Source organism: Ranitomeya imitator, chromosome 3 (assembly GCF_032444005.1).
Source record: "Ranitomeya imitator isolate aRanImi1 chromosome 3, aRanImi1.pri, whole genome shotgun sequence".
Lineage (NCBI taxonomy): Eukaryota > Metazoa > Chordata > Amphibia > Anura > Dendrobatidae > Ranitomeya > Ranitomeya imitator.
This window is the reverse complement of record NC_091284.1, coordinates 743639338-743651400: the sequence shown is the minus strand read 5'-3', so window position 1 is coordinate 743651400 and position 12063 is coordinate 743639338. Positions and strand designations below refer to the sequence as shown.

Sequence of the window (12063 nt, the reverse complement as noted above, 5' to 3'; positions counted from 1 at the left end):
CACCTCCTCTGTATGTACAAGCGTCATCTGTTGGGCATATACAGTATATAGAACTTGATTGGCATTTATACTGTACATGTCTTCACCATGCGTAAACGCGCACACACACACACACACACACACACACACACACACACACATATGGTGCTACACAATATCTCACAAATTTGCTAATGGTTAACATATACATCAGATAGAAGAGTATGGGAGGCAAACTTACATAGTGGTGATGTGGAGCCACATTAGGTGTGTAGCCATGCAACCTCCAAAAAATTGTTATCATTTGTAGATGGTCACTGGGATCAAACCTGAAAATATCTCATCCCGTCTATGGCCGGGACCTCGGAACATTGGCTGTGAGTGGTGATAGCTGTAATATATCTTGTATGATGGGTATATTGTAGCCTTACCTCTGCTGCCAGCGCCTCCGTCTGTACACAGCTCATCAGTAGACTGACACTGCAGGTAGGCTGCACCTAGATGACTTCAGATCCATGTCACCTCCTCACATTTCTTGAATGAACTTGATTAGGCAGGAAGGTCTTAGGGACTGAGAAGGGGAGGGAGAGTATGCGAAAGAAACAAAAACATTGGCACAAGTTTCTGCTCACCTCTGTACACCGCTTCTGCCTCTTCTCCTCAATACTTTCTCTTCTTCACCCCTTCTCACCCTTGTTTTCCATCCCAGTGAGTGACTTTCGGGATGTTGCACTCGTGTCTTCCTCCTCTTTCCTGCTCTCTCCTCTTCCTCTGCCCCCCTTCCCTCTTCTGGGAGTGCAGACCCAGCACTTTCCACTTCCTCTGATGACTCCTGCTGACTCTGCCTGGCGTACTTTCTCCAGCCATCCTTGTCCCTGACATTATTTCTGTAACACTATAACTACACTGGGACTGCTAACATTATTATCCCTTCTGGCATGAACTTTAACCCTCTTTACTGCTATTATAACATGATCCAAGAGAAGGAAGCTTTAGGAACTTATGTCATGTGATCATTTTGATGATTATTCCCAGGATTGGGCAATAGATTTTCCAGCAATTTGCCAGATGTTAACCCTTTTTAGAGATGCAACCAATTTTGCCCGGGATCTTAAAACCATTGTGTAAGGAAGTTAAAAATAAAAACCAAGACTCGACTGTTTAGACCCACAACTGGCACTGTGATGGTCCCCATCGGGCTCACAGGTTCCCCAATAAGCTATGATGCTATATACACTGAAATACATAACTGTAAATTCACCAAACACGAATCAGGGGGCTCATGTGATATGTGACCCAGATCCCTATATGTGGAAGACATTGCATACAGTATTATCCCACATCCTGAGCTTCTATCATTACGTCAGGTATCACACCTCATTGAATTAGTTTCCATTTCTTTTCATTTTATTACACGGAAACAATGCAGTGTTATTGCGGCTATAAAAGTTACTTAAAAAGACTTGTTCTATAAGTCATGCAAATCGACTGAAACCCAAACACCAAATTTACACGTCCTAGAGTGGAGACATTTTACTTGGATTCAATGCAATACACAAAGCATAACTAGGGCACAATTATAAAAGTACAAACTATATACTAGAAATCTATTTACAATACTTATATGCTATGTATATACTATGTATAAGGGCTCTTTTAAAAGAAAAAAAAGGTTTTGGTGCGTATGTGCGCTATCCATTATTTGTGCAGATAAATCACAAAGCTATTACAATAAAATTGCATTTTCAAGTGATCTTTTTTAGTGGACCGATTGTCCTTAAGAAAAAATGGAGATATGTTCTAATTTGATCCGTGTTGCAGAGCAAATTTATCAATGCAACTCAATAGCCCCATGAAAATAAACTGATCAAATATGGATGGCAGGTATGTGCTATCCATATTTTGCAATTGAATGGGTAGCAGAAGATAAGAATTTTTTTCAAACAAGAAAATTGGATTTAACAAGGATTGTAAAAACTGACAAACGGATGATAAAAAAAATCCATGGACCACTTGACAGTTATAATTAGAAAAATAATGTTGTGAACGAGTCTAAGAATCATAATGGGGCAAAAGTCATAGCTGGTGATTGGCAATATTAAAGAAAGCAAGAGGTGGAGCTGAGAGGGACTTTCCCCATTGGGAGACTCATATTTATTTTGTTCATTCATGTACTGTTGGCGTCAATGTACGCATTCTCAGTCCCCTGGCACAGACACCGACTTACCACCGTGGCTAACCTCCAGCACTCTCTGCTCCTTCTCCTACTTCTACTGAGTGGGGTCTGCGCTTGGCTCAGAGATCCCCGGGCACTGTGCTTAGGGCATGTGCGCTTCCGCCCTCTTAAATGGACAGCTCGTGCTGTCCTGAAGTGTCCTCAGCCAATTGCTGGGAGACACTTATTATTTAAGGCTCCTCCACCTGATGGGAGGTGCCTGAGCAAAGTATTTAGTCAGTTAGTCTGCATGCTTGCTAGTTCTCAGGTCCTCTGTCTATGCGTAACCACCAGCACATACTAGTTCCCAGGGCCGCCATAAGGGCATTACTGCCATTACTGCTGTATGGGGCTCTGTGAGCAGAAGTACAGAGGGGGGCCAGGAGCCAATCCAGGCCCCCCTCTTAAGCTTCTGCTCACCAGGCCACATCTGGCAATAAAGTGCTGTGTGCTGTGCGCTGTGGATCACACCTTGGCACTGGGAGCTTTTCCCGGAGCTCCACGGCCATCTAACATGAACGGCCACGCAGATCCAGATCCAGCTCCCTCCGCCTTCTGGACTTCTGATCAGGTGATGGCGTATACTTGAGACGTAATCGCGTATGCAGTGGCATGTACGAGGACATTAGAAGCAGAGCTGCACCTGCAGGGGATTGTCTGTGAGGTAAGTATGAAAAATGTTGATCTAGTTGGGGGAGGCTGACAGCAAATGATGAAGTGAGTGGGGGACGCAAATGATGAAGTGAATGAGGGAAGGGTGACTGCAAATGATGAAGTGAGTGGGGAAGGGGGACTGCAAATTATGAATTGAGGGTGGAGTACAGGGGAAAGCAATTGAATTGAAAGAGGAGGGTGAGGAAAGCAAATGATGAATGGAAGGTGGGGGGTGGGGAGAGCAAATGATGATTAATTTTGAAGGTGGGGAGAGTAAAGGTACCTTCACACTGAACGATATTGCTAGCGATCCGTGAAGTTGCAGCGTCCTGGCTAGTGATATCGTTGAGTTTGACAGGCAGCAGCGATCAGGATCCTGCTGTGCCATCATTGGTCGGAGCAGAAAGTCCAGAACTTTATTTTGTCTCTGGACTCCCGCAGACATCGCTGAATCGGCGTGTGTGACGCCGATTCAGCGATGTCTTCACTGGTAACCAGGGTAAACATCGGGTTACTAAGCGCAGGGCCGCGCTTAGTAACCCGATGTTTACCCTGGTTACCAGTGTAAACGTAAAAAAAACCCAAACACTACATACTTACATTGCGGTGTCTGTCCCCCGGCGCTGTGCTTCTCTGCACTGACTGTGAGACGTCACCGCTGTGCTCTGCTTTCCGGCCGGCGCTTACACAGTGCAGAGAAGCACAGCGCTGGGGACAGACACCGGAATGTAAGTATGTAGTGTTTGGGTTTTTTTTACGTTTACGCTGGTAACCAGGGTAAACATCCCTACCCGATGTTTACCCTGGTTACCAGGGGACTTCGCATAGTTGGTCGCTGGAGAGCTGTCTGTGTGACAGCTCTCCAGCGACCACACAGCGACGCTGCAGCGATCGGGATCGTTGTCTAGATAGCTGCAGCGTCGCTAAATGTGACGGTACCTTAAATGATGATGTATTGAGACTGGGGGATGGGGACAGTAAATGATTAATTGAGAGTGGGGGACAACACATGATACATTGTAGATTATAAGCTCTTACGGGCAGGGTCATCAAAATCTTTGAATTAATTATTGTATTACCGGAAGCTTTGTTATGACTGTTTTATATGGACTGTTGAATTGTAAAACGCTGCAGAATATGTTGGCACTATATAATTAAAGATTATTATTATGATTAGGGGTGGGGCAGAAAATAATCATAAATTGAGGGTGGAGGAGGATGTGGGTGGGAGAGAGAGAAGATATGAAGGGGCATGTAAATAACATAAATTGGGGAAGATTCAGAGTGGAAGATGTTGAGGATGCAGTGACTGGTATTGAATTGGGGGAATGAATTCAGATGTACAAGGGCCAATTAATTTATATATTTATTAGGCAGAAAAGGTGGATATTTATAGTTGGTGGGGGCACAGTGGTGGATTACAATTTATATTTGGAATGGTGAGTTGCATATTAATTATGTATTAATTGCGGGTGCATGTCTGTATGTCTGTATTCAGCTGTGTTCTGTAAAAAAAGGGAAAAAGTGGTGAATGTGCTCTCGAAGCCGGGCTCTAGGTAACTTTGCAGAGACGAGTCCTGGCTGGAAGAAGTGGCAGGCTGCGCTGGATGAAAAAGAAAGGCAAAGATGAAGGACTTCAGCTAGAGATGTCACTGGTGAGTCAGTGGGTTACCTATACACTGACACTATACACTGTATATAGTATGTACAAAGCTCCGTGTATGTCAGTGATGATCACTGTATTATCTGTGCACTGACACAATATACAGAGCTCCTGTGTGTAAAGTCATTGGTGATCACTGTATTACCTGTACATTGCACACTATATACAGATCTCCTGTGTATAATGTCACTGGTGATCACTGTATTACCTGTTCACTGACAACATATACAGAGCTCCTGTGTATAATGTCACTGGTTATCTTTGTATTACCTGTACACTGACTGTATCTGCAAAGCTCTTGTGTATAATGGCACTTAGTATTGTGTTTTTTTTTAAATTAATGATTAGTATTGTAGTATTGGTCACTATGTGGTGGTAATATCTGGTCTGGTCATGGTGTGATGGTATTTGCTCCTTGTATGCACTATTATTCAGTTACTATGTGGTGGTAATATGTGGTCTGGTCATGGTGATCGACCAAACCACTGCACGACCAGCTCTATCCTTACCTACTGTATCCTCACCCATCCCTTGTAGATTGTGAGCCCTCGCGGGCAGTGTCTTCTCTCCTCCTGTACCAGTTGTGACTTGTATTGTTCAAGATTATTGTACCTGTTTTTATTATGTATACCCCTCCTCACATGTAAAGCGCCATGGAATATATGGTGCTATAATAATAAATAATAATAATATTAATAATATTTGTGCCTTGTATGAGGTATTATTCGGTCACTATGTGGTGGTAATATTTGATCTGGTCATGGTGTGGCGGTATTTGTGCCTTGTATGAGGTATTATTCGGTCACTATGTGGTGGTAATATATGGTGGTAATATGTGGTCTAGTCACGAGGTGGCGGTGTTTGTTCCTTGTATATGGTAGTATATAGTCACTATGTGGTGGTAATATGTGATCTGGCTTGGTGTGACAGTATTTGTCCCTTGTATGTGGTATTAATGGTTATTTAAAAAAAATGTATGTGACTCATTCCCTTAAAGAAAAATTAATAAAAATGTACCTAAAAAGAGTATAGATTATATTAAGAAATGTGTAATAGGTTAGATTAGAGTAGGCAACTTAAAATATCTTTTTGCTAAAACAAAAGCTGATGTTTATGCATGAGATCTGGTATTCAATGGGAACTGTTAATGTGTGATTGGTGAGGACTAGGTGCAGAAGTGGAGTTTTTCTCCAAGAGTGGGCAGTGGGACTACTGTGGAAGGTTCGAGGAGTTGAGGAGGAGCTGGGGTGAAGCCTGGTCGGAGTCTCAAGGGGGCCTGAAAATTTTGCCAGTATGGGACCCTGAAATTCCTAGCGGCAGCCCTGCTAGTACCTGCCTGTATATGCTTGCTCTGCTCGTTCCTGCTTCTGCCTTTCATCGCACCTGTCTGTGCCAATCTGTATACCAGTCGTACCTGCATCTGCCTGTGCCCATCTGAATACCAGTTGTGCTTGCCTGCACCTGCCTGTGCCCACTTGTATACTAGCTGTGCTTGCCTGCACCTGCCTGTGCCCACCTGTATACCAGCCGTACTTGTCTGTGTCCATCTGTATACCATCTGTACCTGCCAACACCTGCTTGTGCCCACCTGTATACCAGCCATACCTGCCAGCACCTGCCAGTGACAGTCTGTATACCAGCCATGCTAGCCTGCACCTCCCTGTGCCCACCTGTATACCAGCCGCACCTGCCTGTGCCCACCTGTATATCAGCTGTACCTGCCTGCACCTGCCAGTGCCAGCTCATCTACCAGCCTAGCCCACCAGCACCTGCCATTCCTGTGTTCCTGCCGTGCCTGCCCGTGCAAACTGAGCCTTTCTTGGCGGTAAGAGCTTTCCGTCCCTTGGGGGTCAGATGCCGTGCGTCCAAAGTCCATCCTGGTGTAGTACTTAGTGTCATCTGGAGTTAAGTCTAACCCCATCATCAGGGACTCTAACGAAGAGTCTGGTGTTCACCAAGTCATGCCACTCCAGGCTCTCCTTGGACCATGGCACAGTGGTTCCACCTCTCCAGCTACAATTTAAAAGAGTTATCCCATGGTTTGGTTAAAAGCTGTGGCTTACACGCATGATGCATCCAACAAGAGATGGATATAAATGTTCCGGTATTCTGTCCTAGGTGAAGTAAATGGCCCTTTGTTAAAGATTAACAGGAATTATAGTCCCTGCAATGATAGAATCCTAATATACATGCAAATCATCTAAATCGTCATGATTTTTCTGTGCGGTTTCGATCACTGTGTAATTTGCAGCTAGACATATTGAAAACACATTTTAGCTAACTATGCAGTTAAAAACCACATTGAAAAAGACTCTTTTCATACTATGGAAATAAAAATATACACTTATCAATAATTATGAAGAATATGATTACAGGACATTGGACAATATCAGGATGAAGTACATAGCAATTTCTACTAGCTGCTCTTCCTAATTTTCTCAATGTTCAGTTAAAAACTGAGAGAAGCAGGAAGAAAAGCTCGTTGTCACGCGACCGTAAGTATGAAAATTGCATATGAGTGAAGTGGCCATGTGATGGCTGCTGCAACCTGCAAGCAGAGCTGAATACTGACAGGATATTACACACTGTTAGGATTGACATGCTACAGGGCTTCATTTTATAATTAAAATGCTTGTCCAGGTTGGAGATGAAAGTCTGTAGTCACTCTATGTGACTGCAGGCTTCTGAATTGGCACAGTGCATGCACTGCACGCTTTTAAGATTCTCCCTTACTGGTGACAAGAATGGACGGTCATGGGAGCACAAGTATGTGATTTGCATAATTCTGGCCACATTCCGACTAGACGTATCCAGCATTGCTCAATTCATTTTCATTGAGTGAGACCTCACATGTCTAGTCGGCACCATGTGACTGCATGTATGCAAATCGCCCGCACTAGAGAATCCTGACTGTGCAGTGCGCACTGTGAGAATTCAGAAGTCTGTAGTCACATAGAGTGACTGCAGACTCATCACAAACTTGGACAACCCCTTTTTATGATCCTATCACAAATAAAAACATGAAAATTAGTCAGTATCACAAAAAACATTTACATCCAGGCACCTTATAGATGATGTTGTCTCTGATTGGAGTCTGTCAAGCATGTGTCAGAGGCTGCAGACCGTCACACTGCATCTGACTGCAAAAGGTCTCAGTTTGCTTTGCATACTTCTTCCTGGTCCTTCTGACTCTAGGACCCAGTAGCAACCTTCCTTCAACTCTAATGGACACACCTGGGACCGGGTGCTTATACAGTGCCTTGCGAAAATAGACAGGGTGAAGTTAGATCTGCCTAGGGGTCTCCACTCCCCCCTTCCCTAGTGTTGGATTCCCTTCTCCTTAACCCTTCATGTTGCACTTAGTCTTTCCTACATTGTGAGTTGTTATCTTTCTTTTCTTCTTCATATTGTCCAGATGTAATGACGACTTTTCACAGTCATAGCCCGTCTCTGCAGACTTCTTTCTTCTCCAGTCTTCTGCATTACAGTGCCCTTGAAAATACCAATGTCATTATAATTCTCCTGAATAAAAATATCTGCCCTACACTGAGTCACTGAATAAATAATTGCCCCTCACTATATTTCCTGCACCAAATATAACCCATAGACTGTCCCTCTTATGGGACATGCCCTCCACACTGCCCTCTTTTCCATACTGGGACCCCTCTTCACAATGTCTTCTCACACTATGTCCACCCTATAGGGCCTAGTTTCTATACTGTGCACCTTCAACACACTCCTCCTCCTTGGCTTTCTGTCTCCTCCTGGCTGTTCCCTTACATTGTCCCCCATGCTACCCCCCACACTACTGAGGCTCTATGTTGTGCCCACTCAGACTTTTCTCCCCCATACTGTCCCCTCACACTATTCCCCTGAATAGTCTTGTCACACGTTTTCCCCTCCCTCCTCATACTGTCTCCTCTCATATCCCTCCTGCAAACCATGATGTCTCCTCATATATTTACTCCCTCGCTCTCCATACTGCCTTATCACACATCCCCCCGACTCGACATATTGTGTCCACACCCATACCATCACCCTCGCTCCCCATACTGTTTCCACATGCAATCTTTCCCTTGCTCCTCATATTGTGTTCGCATACATTCCCCCCTCACTACTCATAATGTGTCCACACCCATCCCCACACTCACAATACTTTGTCCTCACCCATCTCCCTAATCACCATACTGTGTTAGCACCTATACCCCAACTCACCATACTCTGTCTGCACCCATCCTCCCATACTGTTACCTCATATATGCCCCCATCTCCCAGTGGTCAGAGCTTCAATTGATCACTCAGAATTGGGGAACTGCACCTTCTCTGAGCTGGCTCAGAAAACATCTGACTTGCAGTCCGGATGTGGCAGAATTCAGACCTCTGCATCAGATGTCCCGATAGTGTCCCCTTTTTCCCCCTTACATACGCCTCTGCCTTTATGAATTTACTTAACTAACATCAGAGCTTGTCTGAATGCAGTATACATAATTTATTTACTATTTTTATTTACATAGCGCCACCATATTCCACAGTCCTTTATAGACATCATCATCACTATCCCTATTGGGACTCACAATCTAAATTTCCTGTCAGTATATTTTTGGAACCTACAGAAAACCCACACATGCAGATTGTTCACAAACTTAAATAATGGGCTGCGACTAATAGAATGGAGAGGGAGAAATGCAAGATTCTGCATCTGGACAAGAAAAACTAATATTACACCTATAGAATGGGAGGAATAGAACTAAGCAACAGCACAAGTGAAAAAAAAACATGGGTATCCTAATAGATTACATATTGCACATGAGTCAACAGTGTGATGCAGCAGCAAAAAAAGGCAAACACAGTTCTAGGATGTATTAAGAGAAGCATAGAGTCTAGATCATGTGAAATAATTATCCCCCTCTACTCCTCCTTGGTGAGGCCTCATATGGAATACTGTTGTGAATTCTGTTATCGAACTCCCTCCTGTGGTCATGAATGGTACTTCGGCGAGTTCTGTCCATGGACTTCCTCTGGTGGCTGTGAGTGGAGCTGCTGCTTCTGAGGTTCCTTCCACAGGTGACATAGTTTATTCTTTGGCTGGCTGCTCTATTTAACTCCACTCAGATCGTTACTCCATGCCAGCTGTCAATGTTCTTGTACTGGTTCAGTTCGCTCTTGGATCTTTCGGGTGACCTGTCTACTCCAGCAGAAGCTAAGTCCCTGCTAGTTTATTATTTGTTCTTTGTTTTCTTGTCCAGCTTGCTATCATGATTTTGCCTTGCTAGCTGGAAGCTCTGGGATGCAGAGTGGCACCTCCGCACCGTGAGTCGGTGCGGAGGTCTTTTTGCACACTCTGCGTGGTCTTTTGTAGTTTTTTTGTGCTGACCGCAAAGATACCTTTCCTATCCTCAGTCTGTTTAGTTAGTCTGGCCTCCCTTTGCTGAAACTTGTTTCATTCCTGTGTTTGTGACTTTCATCTTAACTCACAGTCAATATATGTGGGGGCTGCCTTTTCCTTTGGGGAATTTCTCTGAGGCAAGGTAGGCTTTATTTTCTATCTCTAGGGCTTGTTAGCTCTTAGGCTGTGAAGAGGCATCTAGGCCTGTTAGGTACGCTCCACGGCTATTTCTAGTGTGTGTGATAGGATTAGGGGTTGCGGTCAGCAGAGCTCCCACTTCCCAGAGCTTGTTCTGTGTTAGTTTTACCATCAGGTCGTTCCAGGTGCTCCTAACCACCAGGTCCATAACAGTACAGCTGGCCCAAAGTATTAATGCATCTCAATAGAGGGATAAGAGATGTTCTGAGACCATTTTTTTTCCTCTGCAGTGTGTTTTGTCTTTCTTTTCCCCTTAACCTCTGGGTGGTTCAGGACACAGGTGTAAATATGGACATTCAAGGTCTGTCCTCTTGTGTGGATCATCTCACTGCAAGGGTACAATACATTCAAGATTTTGTGGTTCAGAATCCGATGTCAGAGCCTAGAATTCCAATTCCTGATTTGTTTTCTGGGGATAGATCTAAGTTCCTGAATTTCAAAAATAATTGTAAACTGTTTCTTGCTTTGAAACCCCGCTCCTCTGGTGACCCCGTTCAACAAGTAAAAATCATTATTTCTTTGTTGCGTGGTGACCCTCAAGACTGGGCATTTTCCCTTGCGCCAGGAGATCCTGCATTGCGTGATGTAGATGCGTTTTTTCTGGTGCTTGGATTGCTTTATTATGAACCAAATTCAGTGGATCAGGCAGAGAAAATCTTGCTGGCTTTGTGTCAGGGTCAGGATGAAGCGGAGGTATATTGTCAGAAGTTTAGAAAGTGGTCTGTGCTTACTCAGTGGAATGAGTGTGCCCTGGCGGCAATTTTCAGAAAGGGTCTTTCTAAAACCCTTAAGGATGTCATGGTGGGATTTCCCACGCCTGCTGGTCTGAATGAGTCTATGTCCTTGGCCATTCAGATCGATCGGTGCTTGCGGGAGCGCAAAGCTGTGCACCATTTGGCGGTATTCTCTGAGCATAGGCCTGAGCCTATGCAATGTGATAGGACTTTGACCAGAGCTGAACGGCAAGAACACAGACATCGGAATGGGCTGTGTTTTTACTGTGGTGATTCCACTCATGCTATCTCCGAGTGTCCTAAGCGCACTAAGCTGTTCGCTAGGTCTGCCACCATTGGTAGGGTACAGTCTAAATTTCTTTTGTCCGTTACTCTGATTTGCTCTTTGTCGTCCTATTCTGTTATGGCATTTGTGGATTCAGGTGCTGCCCTGAATTTGATGGACTTGGAGTTTGCCAGGCGCTGTGGGTTTTTCTTGGAGCCCTTGCAGTATCCTATTCCATTGAGAGGAATTGATGCTACGCCTTTGGCCAAGAATAAGCCTCAGTACTGGACTCAATTGACCATGTGCATGGCTCCTGCACATCAGGAGGATATTCGTTTTTTGGTGTTGCATAATCTGCATGATGTGGTCGTTTTGGTGTTGCCATAGCTGCAGGTCCATAATCCAGTATTGGATTGGAAATCTATGTCTGTGTCCTGCTGGGGTTGTCAAGGGGTACATGGTGATGTTCCATTGCTGTCAATTTCGCCTTCCACTCCTTCTGAAGTCCCTGAATTTTTGTCGGATTACCGGGATGTATTTGATGAGCCCAAATCCAGTGCCCTACCTCCTCATAGGGATTGCGATTGTGCTATTAATTTGATTCCTGGTAGTAAGTTTCCTAAGGGCCGACTGTTCGATTTATCTGTGCCAGAGCACGCCGCTATGCGGAGTTATATAAAGGAATCCTTGGAGAAAGGTCATATTCGCCCTTCGTCATCACCGTTGGGAGCAGGGTTTTTTTTTGTGGCCAAGAAGGATGATTCTTTGAGACCTTGTATTGATTACCGCCTTCTTAATAAGATCACAGTCAAATTTCAGTACCCTTTGCCGCTGCTGTCTGATTTGTTTGCTCGGATTAAGGGGGCTAGTTGGTTCACCAAGATAGATCTTCGAGGGGCTTATAATCTTGTGCGTATTAAACAGGGCGATGAATGGAAAACAGCATTTAATACACCCGAGGGCCATTTT

At 44.4% G+C, this 12063-nt stretch overlaps 1 protein-coding gene across 2 annotated transcripts in view; it reads right to left on the bottom strand.

Annotated features, from left to right (window-relative positions):
• The window catches only part of LOC138671042 (phosphatidylinositol 3,4,5-trisphosphate 3-phosphatase TPTE2-like), an 80303-nt gene extending 79539 nt beyond the window's left edge, over positions 1 to 764 (bottom strand). Inside the window, exon 1 of one of the 2 annotated variants that reach the window (XM_069758908.1) lies at positions 612 to 764. The gene's annotated coding sequence lies outside the window, so the exon portion shown is untranslated. Of the gene's footprint in view, positions 1 to 410 lie in introns of both variants that reach the window. The other variant, XM_069758909.1, reaches the window with a different exon arrangement.
• Between the last annotated feature and the right edge of the window lie 11299 nt (positions 765 to 12063).